The sequence below is a fragment of the Oncorhynchus keta genome, unplaced genomic scaffold (assembly GCF_023373465.1).
Source record: "Oncorhynchus keta strain PuntledgeMale-10-30-2019 unplaced genomic scaffold, Oket_V2 Un_contig_1146_pilon_pilon, whole genome shotgun sequence".
Taxonomy (NCBI): Eukaryota; Metazoa; Chordata; class Actinopteri; order Salmoniformes; family Salmonidae; genus Oncorhynchus; species Oncorhynchus keta.
Genome location: NW_026277505.1, coordinates 113693 through 134116, shown reverse-complemented (window position 1 = coordinate 134116; position 20424 = coordinate 113693). Strand labels below are relative to the sequence as shown.

The window sequence follows — 20424 nt, the reverse complement described above, 5'->3', positions numbered from 1 at the left end:
CCAAATGACTATCACTGCACTTTCAACCAAAAAAAGACTTAAAATGCTTCAAATTAATCTAGCAAAGTGATGATCTGAAGACACTACTTACCGTGCTTCACAGTGAGGTCATCTGTAAACATGTAGAGTATGAGCTCAATGACCTCAAAATAACCTTCTTAAAATGTTTTTTACTTGAAGTCGGTAAATTAAAGAATATTTTCCTTTTGTGGTTCTAATAATGTTATCGAAGTGATGATCTGAAGACACTACTTACATTTCTGTTCACAGAGGTCATCTGTAAACATGTAGAGTAGATGGAAGACAGTGAGAACATCATTAACATGAACACTAGAAGATGTTGTCTCTCTCTGGGACTCCTTGTCTCATATCAATGTTCCAACATCAGATAAAAGTCAGGGAACATGAATATAAACAACATGAAATGTTCTACTTCACTAGAAGGTACATCTATAGAAGAGACATTGGATTATATAATGTTATCAATGTGATGATCTGATGACAGTACTTACGATTCTGCTCCCAGAGATCCTCTGTAAACATGTAGAGTAGATGGAAGACAGTGAGAACATCATTAACATGAACACTAGAAGATGTTGTCTCTCTCTCTGGGACTCCTTGGTTGGGATTCAATCCAATGTGCAGTATATCACAGGGTACTTCATAGCTGACAATGCACTTTTTATAGGCATTTTCCACCAGCATTCACAGAGATCACATTCATGGTAAACACTGTACATGTTGACTCAAGCGTAAAATAGCTTTACAAGTAAGTTATAATGCGTCTTGAATTGAATCCCGGCCCTTGTCTCATACCACTGTTCTAACATCAGATGGAACATCTTAAAATGTGCTCAGCAACCAAAAAATACTTTAAATGCTTCAAATAATTATTGCAAAGTGATGAACTGAAGACACTACTTACCACTTTCCTTCTTGAGGTCATCTGTAAACATGTAGAGTAGATGGAAAACAGTGAGAACATCATTAACATGAACACTAGAAGATGTAGTCTCTCTCTGGGACTCCTTGTCTCATATTACTTCTCTAATGTCACAAATCCTATTTGAGTTCCACCACCTAAATGAGTCCAGAGCACCTCTGTAAGACAACTTCTCCAATGAAGATATTCTACCCACTACCACTTCTTAATTTCATTAAATAAATGTGACTGGTCCATCAGTGATCCAGGTGTATCAGAGTTCATTTGACCTTTATTTAACTTGGCAAGTCAGTTAAGAACAAATACTTATTTTCAATGACCGCCTAGGAACAGTGGGTTAACTACCTTGCTCAGGGGCAGAAAAACATATTTTTACCTTGTCAGTTTGCAACCTGTTAGTTCCAAATCCAACACTCTAACCACTAGGCTACCTGCCCCTGCCTCCCCCAGGTAAGGATAATACTTTCCCCACTGCAGACTGAGTTGATCTATTATCACACCTGATTCGCATGTTAATCACCTGATGGTTAAAATCAGTCATCAGTGTCAACATGTAAATCACCTGCAGGTTAAAATCAGTCATCAGTGTTAACATGTTAATCACCTGCAGGTTAAAATCAGTCATCAGTGTTAACATGTTAATCACCTGATGGTTAAAATCAGTCATCAGTGTTAACATGTTATTCACCTGGAGATTAAATCAGTGTTAACATGTTAATCACCTGCAGGTAAAATCAGTCTTCAGTGTTAACATGTTAATCACCTGCAGGTAAAATCAGTCTTCAGTGTTAACATGTAAATCACCTGATGGTTAAAATCAGTCATCAGTGTTAACATGTTAATCACCTGAAGGTTAAAATCAGTCATCAGTGTCAACATGTTAATCACCTGATGGTTAAAATCAGTCATCAGTGTTAACATGTTAATCACCTGCAGATTAAAATCAGTCATCAGTGTCAACATGTTAATCACCTGATGGTTAAAATCAGTCATCAGTATTAACATGTAAATCACCTGATGGTTAAAATCAGTCATCAGTATTAACATGTAAATCACCTGCAGATTAAAATCAGTCATCAGTGTTAACATGTTAATCACCTGATGGTTAAAATCAGTCTTCAGTGTCAACATGTTAATCACCTGCAGATTAAAATCAGTCATCAGTGTCAACATGTTAATCACCTGATGGTTAAAATCAGTCATCAGTGTTAACATGTTAATCACCTGATGGTTAAAATCAGTCATCAGTGTTAACATGTTAATCACCTGATGGTTAAAATCAGTCATCAGTGTTAACATGTTAATCACCTGATGGTTAAAATCAGTCATCAGTGTCAACATGTTAATCACCTGCAGGTTAAAATCAGTCATCAGTGTTAACATGTTAATCACCTGCAGATTAAAATCAGTCATCAGTGTTAACATGTTAATCACCTGCAGGTAAAATCAGTCATCAGTGTTAACATGTTAATCACCTGATGGTTAAAATCAGTCATCAGTGTCAACATGTTAATCACCTGATGGTTAAAATCAGTCATCAGTGTTAACATGTTAATCACCTGGAGATTAAAATCAGTCATCAGTGTTAACATGTTAATCACCTGCAGATTAAAATCAGTCTTCAGTGTTAACATGTTAATCACCTGGAGATTAAAATCAGTCATCAGTGTTAACATGTTAATCACCTGATGGGTAAAATCAGTCATCAGTGTTAACATGTTAATCACCTGCAGGTAAAATCAGTCATCAGTGTTAACATGTTAATCACCTGATGGGTAAAATCAGTCATCAGTGTTAACATGTTAATCACCTGCAGATTAAAATCAGTCATCAGTGTCAACATGTTAATCACCTGATGGGTAAAATCAGTCATCAGTGTTAACATGTTAATCACCTGATGGTTAAAATCAGTCATCAGTGTTAACATGTTAATCACCTGATGGTTAAAATCAGTCATCAGTGTCAACATGTTAATCACCTGATGGTTAAAATCAGTGATCAGTGTTAACATGTTAATCACCTGATGGTTAAAATCAGTCATCAGTGTTAACATGTTAATCACCTGATGGTTAAAATCAGTCATCAGTGTCAACATGTTAATCACCTGATGGTTAAAATCAGTCTTCAGTGTTAACATGTTAATCACCTGATGGTTAAAATCAGTCATCAGTGTTAACATGTTAATCACCTGATGGTTAAAATCAGTCATCAGTCAGTGTTAACATGTTAATCACCTGCAGATTAAAATCAGTCATCAGTGTTAACATGTAAATCACCTGGAGATTAAATCAGTGTTAACATGTTAATCACCTGCAGGTAAAATCAGTCATCAGTGTTAACATGTAAATCACCTGATGGTTAAAATCAGTCATCAGTGTTAACATGTAAATCACCTGATGGTTAAAATCAGTCATCAGTGTCAACATGTTAATCACCTGATGGTTAAAATCAGTCTTCAGTGTTAACATGTTAATCACCTGCAGATTAAAATCAGTCATCAGTGTTAACATGTTAATCACCTGATGGTTAAAATCAGTCATCAGTGTTAACATGTTAATCACCTGATGGTTAAAATCAGTCATCAGTGTCAACATGTTAATCACCTGATGGTTAAAATCAGTCATCAGTGTTAACATGTTAATCACCTGCAGGTAAAATCAGTCATCAGTGTTAACATGTAAATCACCTGATGGTTAAAATCAGTCATCAGTGTTAACATGTTAATCACCTGCAGATTAAAATCAGTCATCAGTGTTAACATGTTAATCACCTGCAGGTAAAATCAGTCTTCAGTGTTAACATGTTAATCACCTGCAGGTAAAATCAGTCTTCAGTGTTAACATGTAAATCACCTGATGGTTAAAATCAGTCATCAGTGTTAACATGTTAATCACCTGGAGATTAAAATCAGTCATCAGTGTTAACATGTTAATCACCTGATGGTTAAAATCAGTCCTCAGTGTCAACATGTTAATCACCTGCAGGTTTAGTATATTATCCTGTATCCGTATAATACAACCACAGTGATGTGGTGAGGATGAAAAAAACATTGCAGACATTTCATTCCAACAATTAAACGTTCATATAATTTCTCCATTACCTTTCTTATTACACATGCAGTAGATAGTCAGAGATAACCCAATCACAGCGATGGCTCCCAGACAGCATAACACAATGAAGGTCATTCTCCATGGGGTTGTATAAAATAACTCACCTAAAACACACACATCATTACATATCAACAACAGGGTTTGGTACTAATACTATCACACATCAACAACAGGGTTTGGTACTAATACTACCACACATCATTACACATCAACAACAGGGTTCGGTACTAATACTACCACATCAACAACAGGGTTTGGTACTAATACTACCACACATCAACAACAGGGTTTGGTACTGATACTATCACACAGCAGTGGATTGTGTCATAATAAACACTAATCTTTTGTATTGTTGTCTCAAAGCCTTTGGTTAAAACATATACTTTACAATAACACATTGTTAAGGGAATTTTTACCAATGATGACTAATTATGTATACATCTCAATCAGGACTGACTAATCAGAATACTATTATGTTACTGTATATGTACTAATCCGAATACTATTATGTTACTATATATGTACTAATCAGAATACTAAATGTTACTGTATATGTATGAGTTTTCTTTCTTGATCCCAGTACTGAAAATAATGTGTGTGTGAATGTGGTCAAGAGTTTAGAACAATGACGGTCTGTTCCTTGGTACAAATGAATCAGACTGGCTAGAGTGCTTATCTACATAAGAAAACCTTGACTCGTAAATTATATTAAATTGGTAGGGAGACGGATGTGGGAAGGCTTGATACACAGCCTTGGTACTGGAACGGAGATGGCACGGGGTAGTGTTAGAACTAATGACGTAATTTTCAGCTTATAACCTGTGGTAACCTGTATTGTGGCAGTACTCTCTTGAATAAAGGCTGTTACTTGACTTTTAAGACCGGGCTCTGTCCATTCCTATAAAATAAGGGTCTTAGAAATTCTTATGAATTGACAGCGTGTTTCATTTGAATTGGGAATTAAAACAGAGGAATTAAATTCCTTCAACACACGTCAATATCTCAGTGTTTCATGTCTAAATAATATTATGTTGTTACTCACTAGGGAGGTGAATCTCTGTCTCCATCTTCTCATTGTTCCTGCTCTGTTGGACTCTGCAGGTAAAGCGGTTGGTGTCAGTCTCTGGACAATGACATATTGTTTGACTCTATACAATCCCTCGAAGTCTCTGTGTGTCTCAGGAGGACCAGCAGAGATGGACTCCATTACTGTTCAGCCACACCAGCTGAGGCTCAGGGTGCCAGCCTTCTGATTCACACAGCAGACCCATCCCTCCCTCTCTGTGTCCCTCAATGGACACCAAAGGCTTGGATCCTACAGCTACAGACACACAGACAGACTGATGTTAACTGGTGACAGGCTGTGAACAAATAGACACATACTGTACATTAACACATCAATATCTCCAGTGTTTCATGTCTAAATAATATTATGTTGTTACTCACTAGGGAGGTGAATCTCCGTCTCCATCTTCTCATTGATCCTGCTCTGTTGGACTCTGCAGGTAAAGCGGTTGGTGTCAGTCTCCTGGACAATGACATGTCGTTTGACTCTGTAGAATCCCTTGAAACTTCTATGTATCTCAGGAGGACCAGCAGAGATGGACTCCTTTACTGTCCAGCCACACCAGCTCAGGCTCAGGGTGCCAGCCTTCTGATTCACACAGCAAACCCATCCCTCCCTCTCTGTGTCCCACAATGGACACCACTGGCTTGGATCCTACAGCTACAGACACACAGACAGACTGATGTTAACTGGTGACAGGCTGTGAACAAATAGACACATACTGTATCCAGTAATATGAAGGAAAGAGGTGATGTCATTGTACTGTAGTTATATTATTACATTAACATGAAAATAAACCTCACCTTTAACGAGGACTTGAACAGTGAAATCATCATACCAGCTCTTTGACTGAATTAAACATTTGTAATGTCCCTCATCAGTGCCTTGTACCCTGGTCAGTTTTAAAGGGTGTTTCCCCTCCACAGTTCCTCTTTAAACAGTGAAGTTCTTCCTCTATAGTAGGGAATCTGATCCTCTCGTATGATTTTGCTGTTTTGGTAACGAAACAGACGACCATCTAAGAAGTCCAGGTTCAGCCAGTCCACTGTCATGTCCTCAGCACTGATGTTGGGTTTGAGGTAACAGGGCAGAATGATGTCATCACCAGCTACAGCAACAATGGGATCAGTTGGACCAAGAACCTCAAACCTCTCTGAAGAGAACAGACAGAAATGAAGGAGCATTTAGGACATTACCCACCACTAAAACCTCTCTGAAGAGAACAGACATATTAACAGTTTCAATAGTTTACAGTGGATTCCTCTCTCATCTGCACTGATCTGAAATACACTGTAGTATATATAGTAGTACTAGACACTGTATTATATATAGTAGTACTAGACACTGTAGTATATATAGTAGTACTAGACACTGTAGTATATATAGTAGTAGTAGATACTGTAGTATATATAGTAGTTCTAGACACTGTAGTATATATAGTAGTACTATACACTGTATGATATATAGTGGTACTATACACTGTAGTATATATAGTAGTTCTAGACACTGTAGTATATATAGTAGTTCTAGACACTGCAGTATATATAGTAGTACTATACACTGCAGGATATATATAGTAGTACTATAGGGTGGATGCCTACAGAAGAGTTGGATTCACCATTAGCTTAGTTTTTGGACATCAGTGCAGAGGAAGGAAAGGAGACGAGGAGAGGAATCCACCTTAGGTTATGCACCTTAACACTACACAAGCAACTAAAGACACAATGAGATAATATCACACACACACATACACACACACACACGCAACCGATGTGTCAGATTTGTTTTAAACGTTAAGGAAAAAGCCTAACATTGCAATAATCTGAGACGGCGCTCAGACGTAACCGCCATGTTGGAGTCAACTTTCAGAATTTCACTTCTTGTTTGGAAGATTGCCTGCCCTGTTTTTTATTTTTTTATTTCACCTTTATTTAACCAGGTAGGCTAGTTGAGAACACCTTTATTTAACCAGGTAGGCTAGTTGAGAACACCTTTATTTAACCAGGTGGGCTAGTTGAGAACACCTTTATTTAACCAGGTAGGCTAGTTGAGAACACCTTTATTTAACCAGGTAGGCTAGTTGAGAACACCTTTATTTAACCAGGTGGGCTAGTTGAGAACACCTTTATTTAACCAGGTGGGCTAGTTGAGAACACCTTTATTTAACCAGGTAGGCTAGTTGAGAACACCTTTATTTAACCAGGTGGGCTAGTTGAGAACACCTTTCTTTAACCAGGTGGGCTAGTTGAGAACACCTTTATTTAACCAGGTAGGCTAGTTGAGAACACCTTTATTTAACCAGGTGGGCTAGTTGAGAACACCTTTATTTAACCAGGTGGGCTAGTTGAGAACACCTTTCTTTAACCAGGTGGGCTAGTTGAGAACACCTTTATTTAACCAGGTGGGCTAGTTGAGAACACCTTTATTTAACCAGGTGGGCTAGTTGAGAACACCTTTCTTTAACCAGGTGGGCTAGTTGAGAACACCTTTCTTTAACCAGGTGGGCTAGTTGAGAACACCTTTCTTTAACCAGGTGGGCTAGTTGAGAACACCTTTATTTAACCAGGTAGGCTAGTTGAGAACACCTTTATTTAACCAGGTAGGCTAGTTGAGAACACCTTTCTTTAACCAGGTAGGCTAGTTGAGAACACCTTTATTTAACCAGGTAGGCTAGTTGAGAACACCTTTCTTTAACCAGGTAGGCTAGTTGAGAACACCTTTCTTTAACCAGGTAGGCTAGTTGAGAACACCTTTATTTAACCAGGTAGGCTAGTTGAGAACACCTTTCTTTAACCAGGTAGGCTAGTTGAGAACACCTTTATTTAACCAGGTAGGCTAGTTGAGAACACCTTTATTTAACCAGGTGGGCTAGTTGAGAACACCTTTATTTAACCAGGTAGGCTAGTTGAGAACACCTTTATTTAACCAGGTAGGCTAGTTGAGAACACCTTCATTTAACCAGGTAGGCTAGTTGAGAACACCTTTATTTAACCAGGTGGGCTAGTTGAGAACACCTTTATTTAACCAGGTAGGCTAGTTGAGAACACCTTTATTTAACCAGGTAGGCTAGTTGAGAACACCTTTATTTAACCAGGTGGGCTAGTTGAGAACACCTTTATTTAACCAGGTAGGCTAGTTGAGAACACCTTTATTTAACCAGGTAGGCTAGTTGAGAACACCTTTATTTAACCAGGTAGGCTAGTTGAGAACACCTTTATTTAACCAGGTAGGCTAGTTGAGAACACCTTTATTTAACCAGGTAGGCTAGTTGAGAACACCTTTATTTAACCAGGTAGGCTAGTTGAGAACACCTTTATTTAACCAGGTAGGCTAGTTGAGAACACCTTTATTTAACCAGGTAGGCTAGTTGAGAACACCTTTATTTAACCAGGTAGGCTAGTTGAGAACACCTTTATTTAACCAGGTGGGCTAGTTGAGAACACCTTTCTTTAACCAGGTGGGCTAGTTGAGAACACCTTTCTTTAACCAGGTGGGCTAGTTGAGAACACCTTTCTTTAACCAGGTGGGCTAGTTGAGAACACCTTTATTTAACCAGGTGGGCTAGTTGAGAACACCTTTATTTAACCAGGTGGGCTAGTTGAGAACACCTTTCTTTAACCAGGTGGGCTAGTTGAGAACACCTTTCTTTAACCAGGTGGGCTAGTTGAGAACACCTTTCTTTAACCAGGTGGGCTAGTTGAGAACACCTTTCTTTAACCAGGTGGGCTAGTTGAGAACACCTTTATTTAACCAGGTGGGCTAGTTGAGAACACCTTTATTTAACCAGGTGGGCTAGTTGAGAACACCTTTCTTTAACCAGGTGGGCTAGTTGAGAACACCTTTATTTAACCAGGTGGGCTAGTTGAGAACACCTTTATTTAACCAGGTAGGCTAGTTGAGAACACCTTTATTTAACCAGGTAGGCTAGTTGAGAACACCTTTATTTAACCAGGTGGGCTAGTTGAGAACACCTTTATTTAACCAGGTAGGCTAGTTGAGAACACCTTTATTTAACCAGGTAGGCTAGTTGAGAACACCTTCATTTAACCAGGTAGGCTAGTTGAGAACACCTTTATTTAACCAGGTGGGCTAGTTGAGAACACCTTTATTTAACCAGGTAGGCTAGTTGAGAACACCTTTATTTAACCAGGTAGGCTAGTTGAGAACACCTTTATTTAACCAGGTGGGCTAGTTGAGAACACCTTTATTTAACCAGGTAGGCTAGTTGAGAACACCTTTATTTAACCAGGTAGGCTAGTTGAGAACACCTTTATTTAACCAGGTAGGCTAGTTGAGAACACCTTTATTTAACCAGGTAGGCTAGTTGAGAACACCTTTATTTAACCAGGTAGGCTAGTTGAGAACACCTTTATTTAACCAGGTAGGCTAGTTGAGAACACCTTTATTTAACCAGGTGGGCTAGTTGAGAACACCTTTATTTAACCAGGTAGGCTAGTTGAGAACACCTTTATTTAACCAGGTAGGCTAGTTGAGAACACCTTTATTTAACCAGGTGGGCTAGTTGAGAACACCTTTATTTAACCAGGTAGGCTAGTTGAGAACACCTTTATTTAACCAGGTAGGCTAGTTGAGAACACCTTTCTTTAACCAGGTAGGCTAGTTGAGAACACCTTTATTTAACCAGGTAGGCTAGTTGAGAACACCTTTATTTAACCAGGTAGGCTAGTTGAGAACACCTTTATTTAACCAGGTTGGCTAGTTGAGAACACCTTTATTTAACCAGGTAGGCTAGTTGAGAACACCTTTATTTAACCAGGTTGGCTAGTTGAGAACACCTTTATTTAACCAGGTAGGCTAGTTGAGAACACCTTCATTTAACCAGGTAGGCTAGTTGAGAACACCTTCATTTAACCAGGTAGGCTAGTTGAGAACACCTTTATTTAACCAGGTAGGCTAGTTGAGAACACCTTTATTTAACCAGGTAGGCTAGTTGAGAACACCTTTATTTAACCAGGTAGGCTAGTTGAGAACACCTTTCTTTAACCAGGTAGGCTAGTTGAGAACACCTTTATTTAACCAGGTAGGCTAGTTGAGAACACCTTTCTTTAACCAGGTAGGCTAGTTGAGAACACCTTTCTTTAACCAGGTAGGCTAGTTGAGAACACCTTTATTTAACCAGGTAGGCTAGTTGAGAACACCTTTCTTTAACCAGGTAGGCTAGTTGAGAACACCTTTATTTAACCAGGTAGGCTAGTTGAGAACACCTTTATTTAACCAGGTAGGCTAGTTGAGAACACCTTTATTTAACCAGGTGGGCTAGTTGAGAACACCTTTATTTAACCAGGTAGGCTAGTTGAGAACACCTTTATTTAACCAGGTAGGCTAGTTGAGAACACCTTCATTTAACCAGGTAGGCTAGTTGAGAACACCTTTATTTAACCAGGTGGGCTAGTTGAGAACACCTTTATTTAACCAGGTAGGCTAGTTGAGAACACCTTTATTTAACCAGGTAGGCTAGTTGAGAACACCTTTATTTAACCAGGTGGGCTAGTTGAGAACACCTTTATTTAACCAGGTAGGCTAGTTGAGAACACCTTTATTTAACCAGGTAGGCTAGTTGAGAACACCTTTATTTAACCAGGTAGGCTAGTTGAGAACACCTTTATTTAACCAGGTAGGCTAGTTGAGAACACCTTTATTTAACCAGGTAGGCTAGTTGAGAACACCTTTATTTAACCAGGTAGGCTAGTTGAGAACACCTTTATTTAACCAGGTAGGCTAGTTGAGAACACCTTTATTTAACCAGGTAGGCTAGTTGAGAACACCTTTATTTAACCAGGTAGGCTAGTTGAGAACACCTTTATTTAACCAGGTGGGCTAGTTGAGAACACCTTTCTTTAACCAGGTGGGCTAGTTGAGAACACCTTTCTTTAACCAGGTGGGCTAGTTGAGAACACCTTTCTTTAACCAGGTGGGCTAGTTGAGAACACCTTTATTTAACCAGGTGGGCTAGTTGAGAACACCTTTATTTAACCAGGTGGGCTAGTTGAGAACACCTTTCTTTAACCAGGTGGGCTAGTTGAGAACACCTTTCTTTAACCAGGTGGGCTAGTTGAGAACACCTTTCTTTAACCAGGTGGGCTAGTTGAGAACACCTTTCTTTAACCAGGTGGGCTAGTTGAGAACACCTTTATTTAACCAGGTGGGCTAGTTGAGAACACCTTTATTTAACCAGGTGGGCTAGTTGAGAACACCTTTCTTTAACCAGGTGGGCTAGTTGAGAACACCTTTATTTAACCAGGTGGGCTAGTTGAGAACACCTTTATTTAACCAGGTAGGCTAGTTGAGAACACCTTTATTTAACCAGGTAGGCTAGTTGAGAACACCTTTATTTAACCAGGTGGGCTAGTTGAGAACACCTTTATTTAACCAGGTAGGCTAGTTGAGAACACCTTTATTTAACCAGGTAGGCTAGTTGAGAACACCTTCATTTAACCAGGTAGGCTAGTTGAGAACACCTTTATTTAACCAGGTGGGCTAGTTGAGAACACCTTTATTTAACCAGGTAGGCTAGTTGAGAACACCTTTATTTAACCAGGTAGGCTAGTTGAGAACACCTTTATTTAACCAGGTGGGCTAGTTGAGAACACCTTTATTTAACCAGGTAGGCTAGTTGAGAACACCTTTATTTAACCAGGTAGGCTAGTTGAGAACACCTTTATTTAACCAGGTAGGCTAGTTGAGAACACCTTTATTTAACCAGGTAGGCTAGTTGAGAACACCTTTATTTAACCAGGTAGGCTAGTTGAGAACACCTTTATTTAACCAGGTAGGCTAGTTGAGAACACCTTTATTTAACCAGGTAGGCTAGTTGAGAACACCTTTATTTAACCAGGTAGGCTAGTTGAGAACACCTTTATTTAACCAGGTAGGCTAGTTGAGAACACCTTTATTTAACCAGGTGGGCTAGTTGAGAACACCTTTCTTTAACCAGGTGGGCTAGTTGAGAACACCTTTCTTTAACCAGGTGGGCTAGTTGAGAACACCTTTCTTTAACCAGGTGGGCTAGTTGAGAACACCTTTATTTAACCAGGTGGGCTAGTTGAGAACACCTTTATTTAACCAGGTGGGCTAGTTGAGAACACCTTTCTTTAACCAGGTGGGCTAGTTGAGAACACCTTTATTTAACCAGGTGGGCTAGTTGAGAACACCTTTATTTAACCAGGTAGGCTAGTTGAGAACACCTTTATTTAACCAGGTAGGCTAGTTGAGAACACCTTTATTTAACCAGGTAGGCTAGTTGAGAACACCTTTCTTTAACCAGGTAGGCTAGTTGAGAACACCTTTATTTAACCAGGTAGGCTAGTTGAGAACACCTTTATTTAACCAGGTAGGCTAGTTGAGAACACCTTTATTTAACCAGGTAGGCTAGTTGAGAACACCTTTATTTAACCAGGTAGGCTAGTTGAGAACACCTTTATTTAACCAGGTAGGCTAGTTGAGAACACCTTTATTTAACCAGGTAGGCTAGTTGAGAACACCTTTATTTAACCAGGTAGGCTAGTTGAGAACACCTTTATTTAACCAGGTAGGCTAGTTGAGAACACCTTTATTTAACCAGGTAGGCTAGTTGAGAACACCTTTCTTTAACCAGGTGGGCTAGTTGAGAACACCTTTCTTTAACCAGGTGGGCTAGTTGAGAACACCTTTCTTTAACCAGGTGGGCTAGTTGAGAACACCTTTCTTTAACCAGGTGGGCTAGTTGAGAACACCTTTCTTTAACCAGGTGGGCTAGTTGAGAACACCTTTATTTAACCAGGTGGGCTAGTTGAGAACACCTTTATTTAACCAGGTGGGCTAGTTGAGAACACCTTTCTTTAACCAGGTGGGCTAGTTGAGAACACCTTTATTTAACCAGGTGGGCTAGTTGAGAACACCTTTATTTAACCAGGTAGGCTAGTTGAGAACACCTTTATTTAACCAGGTAGGCTGGTTGAGAACACCTTTATTTAACCAGGTAGGCTAGTTGAGAACACCTTTCTTTAACCAGGTAGGCTAGTTGAGAACACCTTTATTTAACCAGGTAGGCTAGTTGAGAACACCTTTCTTTAACCAGGTAGGCTAGTTGAGAACACCTTTATTTAACCAGGTAGGCTAGTTGAGAACACCTTTATTTAACCAGGTAGGCTAGTTGAGAACACCTTTATTTAACCAGGTTGGCTAGTTGAGAACACCTTTATTTAACCAGGTAGGCTAGTTGAGAACACCTTTATTTAACCAGGTTGGCTAGTTGAGAACACCTTTATTTAACCAGGTAGGCTAGTTGAGAACACCTTCATTTAACCAGGTAGGCTAGTTGAGAACACCTTTATTTAACCAGGTAGGCTAGTTGAGAACACCTTTATTTAACCAGGTAGGCTAGTTGAGAACACCTTTATTTAACCAGGTAGGCTAGTTGAGAACACCTTTATTTAACCAGGTAGGCTAGTTGAGAACACCTTTCTTTAACCAGGTAGGCTAGTTGAGAACACCTTTATTTAACCAGGTAGGCTAGTTGAGAACACCTTTCTTTAACCAGGTAGGCTAGTTGAGAACACCTTTCTTTAACCAGGTAGGCTAGTTGAGAACACCTTTATTTAACCAGGTAGGCTAGTTGAGAACACCTTTCTTTAACCAGGTAGGCTAGTTGAGAACACCTTTATTTAACCAGGTAGGCTAGTTGAGAACACCTTTATTTAACCAGGTAGGCTAGTTGAGAACACCTTTATTTAACCAGGTGGGCTAGTTGAGAACACCTTTATTTAACCAGGTAGGCTAGTTGAGAACACCTTTATTTAACCAGGTAGGCTAGTTGAGAACACCTTCATTTAACCAGGTAGGCTAGTTGAGAACACCTTTATTTAACCAGGTGGGCTAGTTGAGAACACCTTTATTTAACCAGGTAGGCTAGTTGAGAACACCTTTATTTAACCAGGTAGGCTAGTTGAGAACACCTTTATTTAACCAGGTGGGCTAGTTGAGAACACCTTTATTTAACCAGGTAGGCTAGTTGAGAACACCTTTATTTAACCAGGTAGGCTAGTTGAGAACACCTTTATTTAACCAGGTAGGCTAGTTGAGAACACCTTTATTTAACCAGGTAGGCTAGTTGAGAACACCTTTATTTAACCAGGTAGGCTAGTTGAGAACACCTTTATTTAACCAGGTAGGCTAGTTGAGAACACCTTTATTTAACCAGGTAGGCTAGTTGAGAACACCTTTATTTAACCAGGTAGGCTAGTTGAGAACACCTTTATTTAACCAGGTAGGCTAGTTGAGAACACCTTTATTTAACCAGGTGGGCTAGTTGAGAACACCTTTCTTTAACCAGGTGGGCTAGTTGAGAACACCTTTCTTTAACCAGGTGGGCTAGTTGAGAACACCTTTCTTTAACCAGGTGGGCTAGTTGAGAACACCTTTATTTAACCAGGTGGGCTAGTTGAGAACACCTTTATTTAACCAGGTGGGCTAGTTGAGAACACCTTTCTTTAACCAGGTGGGCTAGTTGAGAACACCTTTCTTTAACCAGGTGGGCTAGTTGAGAACACCTTTCTTTAACCAGGTGGGCTAGTTGAGAACACCTTTATTTAACCAGGTGGGCTAGTTGAGAACACCTTTATTTAACCAGGTGGGCTAGTTGAGAACACCTTTATTTAACCAGGTGGGCTAGTTGAGAACACCTTTCTTTAACCAGGTGGGCTAGTTGAGAACACCTTTATTTAACCAGGTGGGCTAGTTGAGAACACCTTTATTTAACCAGGTAGGCTAGTTGAGAACACCTTTATTTAACCAGGTAGGCTAGTTGAGAACACCTTTATTTAACCAGGTGGGCTAGTTGAGAACACCTTTATTTAACCAGGTAGGCTAGTTGAGAACACCTTTATTTAACCAGGTAGGCTAGTTGAGAACACCTTTATTTAACCAGGTGGGCTAGTTGAGAACACCTTTATTTAACCAGGTAGGCTAGTTGAGAACACCTTTATTTAACCAGGTAGGCTAGTTGAGAACACCTTTATTTAACCAGGTAGGCTAGTTGAGAACACCTTTATTTAACCAGGTAGGCTAGTTGAGAACACCTTTATTTAACCAGGTAGGCTAGTTGAGAACACCTTTATTTAACCAGGTAGGCTAGTTGAGAACACCTTTATTTAACCAGGTAGGCTAGTTGAGAACACCTTTATTTAACCAGGTAGGCTAGTTGAGAACACCTTTATTTAACCAGGTAGGCTAGTTGAGAACACCTTTATTTAACCAGGTAGGCTAGTTGAGAACACCTTTATTTAACCAGGTAGGCTAGTTGAGAACACCTTTATTTAACCAGGTAGGCTAGTTGAGAACACCTTTATTTAACCAGGTGGGCTAGTTGAGAACACCTTTATTTAACCAGGTAGGCTAGTTGAGAACACCTTTATTTAACCAGGTAGGCTAGTTGAGAACACCTTTATTTAACCAGGTAGGCTAGTTGAGAACACCTTTATTTAACCAGGTAGGCTAGTTGAGAACACCTTTATTTAACCAGGTAGGCTAGTTGAGAACACCTTTATTTAACCAGGTTGGCTAGTTGAGAACACCTTTATTTAACCAGGTAGGCTAGTTGAGAACACCTTTATTTAACCAGGTAGGCTAGTTGAGAACACCTTTATTTAACCAGGTAGGCTAGTTGAGAACACCTTTATTTAACCAGGTAGGCTAGTTGAGAACACCTTTATTTAACCAGGTAGGCTAGTTGAGAACACCTTTATTTAACCAGGTAGGCTAGTTGAGAACACCTTTATTTAACCAGGTAGGCTAGTTGAGAACACCTTTATTTAACCAGGTAGGCTAGTTGAGAACACCTTTCTTTAACCAGGTAGGCTAGTTGAGAACACCTTTATTTAACCAGGTAGGCTAGTTGAGAACACCTTTCTTTAACCAGGTAGGCTAGTTGAGAACACCTTTCTTTAACCAGGTAGGCTAGTTGAGAACACCTTTATTTAACCAGGTAGGCTAGTTGAGAACACCTTTCTTTAACCAGGTAGGCTAGTTGAGAACACCTTTATTTAACCAGGTAGGCTAGTTGAGAACACCTTTATTTAACCAGGTAGGCTAGTTGAGAACACCTTTATTTAACCAGGTAGGCTAGTTGAGAACACCTTTATTTAACCAGGTAGGCTAGTTGAGAACACCTTTATTTAACCAGGTAGGCTAGTTGAGAACACCTTCATTTAACCAGGTAGGCTAGTTGAGAACACCTTTATTTAACCAGGTGGGCTAGTTGAGAACACCTTTATTTAACCAGGTAGGCTAGTTGAGAACACCTTTATTTAACCAGGTAGGCTAGTTGAGAACACCTTTATTTAACCAGGTGGGCTAGTTGAGAACACCTTTATTTAACCAGGTAGGCTAGTTGAGAACACCTTTATTTAACCAGGTAGGCTAGTTGAGAACACCTTTATTTAACCAGGTAGGCTAGTTGAGAACACCTTTATTTAACCAGGTAGGCTAGTTGAGAACACCTTTATTTAACCAGGTAGGCTAGTTGAGAACACCTTTATTTAACCAGGTAGGCTAGTTGAGAACACCTTTATTTAACCAGGTAGGCTAGTTGAGAACACCTTTATTTAACCAGGTAGGCTAGTTGAGAACACCTTTATTTAACCAGGTAGGCTAGTTGAGAACACCTTTATTTAACCAGGTGGGCTAGTTGAGAACACCTTTATTTAACCAGGTAGGCTAGTTGAGAACACCTTTCTTTAACCAGGTGGGCTAGTTGAGAACACCTTTCTTTAACCAGGTGGGCTAGTTGAGAACACCTTTATTTAACCAGGTGGGCTAGTTGAGAACACCTTTATTTAACCAGGTGGGCTAGTTGAGAACACCTTTCTTTAACCAGGTAGGCTAGTTGAGAACACCTTTCTTTAACCAGGTGGGCTAGTTGAGAACACCTTTCTTTAACCAGGTGGGCTAGTTGAGAACACCTTTCTTTAACCAGGTGGGCTAGTTGAGAACACCTTTATTTAACCAGGTGGGCTAGTTGAGAACACCTTTGATTTAACCAGGTGGGCTAGTTGAGAACACCTTCATTTATTTAACCAGGTAGGCTAGTTGAGAACACCTTCATTTAACCAGGTAGGCTAGTTGAGAACACCTTTATTTAACCAGGTAGGCTAGTTGAGAACACCTTTCATTTAACCAGGTAGGCTAGTTGAGAACACCTTTATTTAACCAGGTAGGCTAGTTGAGAACACCTTCATTTAACCAGGTAGGCTAGTTGGAGAACAACACCTTTATTTTTAACCAGGTAGGCTAGTTGAGAACACCTTTATTTAACCAGGTTTAACACAACCAGGTAGGCTAGTTGAGAACACCTTTATTTAACCAGGTAGGCTAGTTGAGAACACCTTTCTTTAACCAGGTAGGCTAGTTGAGAACACCTTTATTTAACCAGGTAGGCTAGTTGAGAACACCTTTATTTAACCAGGTGGGCTAGTTGAGAACACCTTTCTTTAACCAGGTAGGCTAGTTGAGAACACTTTTATTTAAACTAGGCAAGTCAGTGAAAACTTGTTGAGGATAGGGGGCAGTATTTTCACTTTGGATGAATTGCGTGCCCATAGTGAACTGCATCATTCTAGATTGCTAATATATGCATATTATTATTACTATTGGATAGAAAACACTCTGAAGTTTCTAAAACTGTTTGAATTATGTCTGTGAGTATAACAGAACTCATAGGTTATCTCAGTTCACTGGTCACGATGGCAACACCCACCCGAAGCACGCGCTCCAGCAGGTGTATCTCACTGATCATCCCTAAAGCCAACACCTCATTTGGCTGCCTTTCGTTCCAGTTCTCTGCTGCCTGTGACTGGAACGAATTGCAAAATTCGCTGAAGTTGGAGACTTTTATCTCCCTCACCAACTTCAAACATCTGCTATCTGAGCAGCTAACCGATCGCTGCAGCTGTACATAGTCTATCGGTAAATGAAGGGGGGGGGTGAGAAGGATTACTTATCCTATCCTAGGTATTCCTTAAAGAGGTGGGGTTTCAGACACCTGAAACCCCACCTCTTTAAGGAATACCTAGGATAGGATAAGTAATCCTTCTCACCCCCCCTTTAAGATTTAGATGCACTATTGTAAAGTGACTATTCTACTGGATGTCATAAGGTGAATGCACCAATTTGTAAGTCGCTCTGGATAAGAGCGTCTGCTAAATGACTTAAATGTAAATGTAAATAGCCCACCCAATTTTACCTACCTCTTCCCCATACTGTTTATATTTATTTACTTTTCTGCTCTTTTGCACACCAGTATCTCTACCTGTACATGACCATCTGATCATTTATCACTCCAGTGTTAATCTGCAAAATTGTAATTATTCGCCTACCTCCTCATGCCTTTTGCCACAATGTATATAGACTCTCTTTTTTTCTACTGTGTTATTGACTTGTTAATTGTTTACTCCATGTGTAACTCTGTGTTGTCTGTTCACACTGCTATGCTTTATCTTGGCCAGGTCGCAGTTGCAAATGAGAACTTGTTCTCAACTAGCCTACCTGGTTAAATAAAGGTCAAATGAACTCTGATACACCTCTATCACTGATGGACCAGTCACATTTCATTCATTAAATTAAGAAGTGGTGGGAGGGTAGAATATCTTCATTGGGGAAGTTGTCTCACAGAGGAACACGGGACTCATTTAGGTGGTGGAACTCAAATAGGATTTGTGCCGTTGGAGAAGTGATATGAGACAAGGAGTCTCAGAGAGAGACTACATCTTCTAGTGTTCATGTTAATGATGTTCTCACTGTCTTCCATCTACTCTACATGTTTACAGAGGTCCTCAAGAAGGAAAGTGGTAAGTAGTATCTTCAGATCATCACTTTGCAATAATTATTTGAAGCAGTTAAAGTATTTTTTTGGTTGCTGAGCACATTTTAAGATGTTCCATCTGATGTTGGAACAGTGGTATGAGACAAGGGCCGGGATTCAACTCAAGGCGCAATTTAACAAAGCACTATTACAGACTTTTAAAAGTATTTTACACATGAATCGGCATGTGCAGTGTTTACCATGAATGTGATCTCTGTGAATGCTGGTGAAAATGCCTTTAAAAAAGTGCATTGTCAGCTATGAAGTGCCCTGTGATATACTGCACATTGGATTGAATCCTGACCAAGGAGTCTCAGAGAGAGACTACATCTTCTAGTGTTCATGTTAATGATGTTCTCACTGTCTTCCATCTACTCCACATAGACAATTTACAGACAATTTCATGGAGAGGTTCTGTAAGTACTGTCTTCAGATCATCACTTTGATAACATTATTAGAACCACAAAAGGAACATTTTCTTTAATTTACCGACTGCAAGTACAAAAACATTTTAAGAAGGTTATTTTGAGGTCATTGAGCTCATACTCTACATGTTTACAGATGACCTCACTATGGAGCTAGGTAGTGTGTCTTAAGATCATCACTTTGCTAGAATAATTTGAAGCATTTTAAGTCTAGGAGAGGAATAAACCTTAGGTTATGCACCTTAACACTATACAAGCAACTAAAGACACAATGAGATAATATTAATCACACACACACCAGTACAGATGAAGGAAAGGAGACTAGGAGAGGAAATCACCTTAGGCCAGACACCCTAAAGGGATCTCCACAGTTTACACCATGGAGCTGATGGACAATAGTAGTAGAACTATGTAGACAGAGGAGCAAAAGGACCTCCTTCTGCTCTGTTTGATTAGACTGTGTAGAACCCTTAAGACCACAATAGTGACTAAAGACACAATGAGATCATATTAATCACACACAGAGTTATTAAAGGCAGTGAGATATTAAATGTGTTTTCTACTGTACCAGAGCCTGCTGTGTGTAGGAGATGTAGAAGAATCAGACACAGACAGTCTAGTTGAGTCATCTTCATTCCTGAAGACAATTACATTCATCATAAAGAGAAAGACTAACACAACTTGAAACCTGGAAAGCAGTACTGTAGCATTAATTATACAATAACAATGGATAACATAGTATAACACATTTCAATAGCAAACTAGCTGATCCATTTACCTGGTTGAATCGGTCCTATTGAGGCACTGCAGTCTGATAAATGTACTAGTGTTCTGTGATCAAACTATTGTGATGTGATCAAACTACCTTCTTATTCTTTCTATTCCTTGGAACAAGAACCTGTTCAACTGCATCGCTGCACACAACTGTTGCATAGTGAGCTCAGAATCAGATAACATGGGTGTGAACTGTGGTGGTAAGTTTTGGTTGTGGATTCCAAGCCTGCCTGATGTGCAGACCACATGAC

The 20424-nt window shown here is 39.6% G+C and overlaps 1 pseudogene; it reads right to left on the bottom strand.

The window, feature by feature from the left end:
* Nucleotides 1-233: 233 nt before the first annotated feature.
* Nucleotides 234-20317, bottom strand: LOC127917452 (butyrophilin subfamily 1 member A1-like; annotated as a pseudogene).
* Between the last annotated feature and the right edge of the window lie 107 nt (nt 20318-20424).